We start from the raw sequence: 1926 nt of genomic DNA, 5'->3' as shown, positions 1-1926 counted from the left end.
CGCGATAAGCTATGAACTACAATCTAAATATCCCAATAACTTTGTAAGTGAAGCTCGTTGGAAGAGCTTTACAGTAAAGAAATATAGGAACTACCGCATTCTATAGCTTGAGTGAAAGAACGTGTTCAGAGTAGGAAGACTGCATTGGCAATTGTAGGACTCACGGAGAGTAATCATTTAGCGATTGCTGAAGAAAATGAACCTACATGCTACAGTCATGAGATTTGTGGCCCAAAGCTTCACGCTATAATTTACATTAAACCAACCTAACCGCTGTTAGAACAAAATAGTGTTGAACTTGGAGACGAGTCCCTATTACAAGCAGATTTACCTTCTGCAATATTTCATGAATCATATGAGAGTAGATGTGAAAAATAACGCGGCTTCAAGAAAGATACGTCAACAGCACAAGCGCATCAGCCGATATCTTAATTGTAACATCTAGAAATTGTTTAACTTAATGAAGCAAAGCTACTTTTTTTTTCGGTCCTTCCGGCTTTCGTTGTTTTTATACCGCTCATTATTTTAGTAGTATTCCACAAGGCTTACAGAACAACACGAGCATGCTCAAAACATGACCGAAATGAAGCCCGGGCGACAGTTAGTTAGCATTACGGCTGAGTTTCCACAAAAAGAAAAAAATAACAAAAGACATGTGTTATAAAAGAAAAAAAAATGTTGCGTCGGCCGGGAATCGAACCCGGGTCAACTGCTTGGAAGGCAGCTATGCTAACCACTATACCACCGACGCCGCCGTTTCACCGCTGCCCGACAACGGCTTATATAGGTTGGATATATTCAGAGCTACGTGGCGAGGAGACCTGTTCCGTTGGCGAGAGAAAAAGGAAGCGGGTCAACAGTCTCTATGGACGGACTTGGCCGAAATTACGCCAACGCATTTCTCCAGGCACATGTGCTCCAGACACATGTGCTCCATGCTCGCTGTAAGTATTGCGTTTCGCCTGTCGTTTGCATTTTTTTTTTCTCGCAAATGCGTGGCCACCTGGACAATGACATACACAATGGCCCTCGCTTACAAGGGCATCGCTTGAGGCCGAACAATGGTTTCTTGTCGTTCGAAACTTATATATTGCTTGTGGACCTGCATTTCGTATGGAGTTACGTGCAGTAACGTCTCAAGCGTTCACATTTATAAAAATTAATGCGAATAGCATTCTTGGCATTCTCAGACCGCCTCTCTTTCGATACATTTACTATCTTGCAATCTATCTATCCCAGAAAAAATATGAGTGGATCCTGAAGATTGTGCAGTCGAAAAATGTGGCCCAGCCGCTTGATTATGTGACACTGGTTATGCAACATTGGGTATGAGCCGCTCTTTAATGGACCTTTTCGACGCCAACTTGTGTGTGTGCCACTGGGTATTCACCCCCAGGTATGAGCCACTCTTTGATGAACGTCTTTGATGCCAACATGTGTAAATTTATAAATCTCCGGAGTACTATCAACCTCTATAGATGGCTTTCATGGGATACGAAAAATTCGATTCAGTAGAGATACCAGCAGTCATGGAGGCATTGCGTAATCAAGAAGTACAGGAGGCATACGTGAATATCTTGGCGAATACCTACAAGGATTTCACAGCAACCTGCTCTCCACAAGAAAAGTAGAAAAGCACCTACCAAGAGATGGTTCAGGCGAGAAAACACAATCTTTCCAATGCTATGTACTGGATGCGTAGAAGTATTCAGGCTACTATATAGGAAATATTTAGGAGGGATGATCAAGGGCGAATATCTCAACAAGCTTCGGTTTATTCTGTAATGTTAAGACGCTATTGAGGGCGTAAAAAATTTCAAGACTGAAAATAGTGTTTTAAATGCTTGTTACCAATGGTTGCAACCGAAGGCCGAAAAAAGTGCAAGAGTGCAGACGATAGCTCTTCCGTGTTTTGAACTTTTTTCC

At 42.3% G+C, this 1926-nt stretch overlaps 1 non-coding gene across 1 annotated transcript; it reads right to left on the bottom strand.

Annotated features, from left to right (window-relative positions):
* Positions 1 to 679: 679 nt before the first annotated feature.
* Positions 680 to 751, bottom strand: Trnag-ucc (transfer RNA glycine (anticodon UCC)). Its single transcript has one exon. It is a non-coding gene; the product is annotated as a tRNA-Gly (tRNA).
* Between the last annotated feature and the right edge of the window lie 1175 nt (positions 752 to 1926).

Source organism: Dermacentor silvarum, chromosome 9, assembly GCF_013339745.2.
Source record: "Dermacentor silvarum isolate Dsil-2018 chromosome 9, BIME_Dsil_1.4, whole genome shotgun sequence".
Taxonomy (NCBI): domain Eukaryota; kingdom Metazoa; phylum Arthropoda; class Arachnida; order Ixodida; family Ixodidae; genus Dermacentor; species Dermacentor silvarum.
Note: the sequence above shows the minus strand (reverse complement) of the source record. Positions and strands in the feature narration are given on the sequence as shown.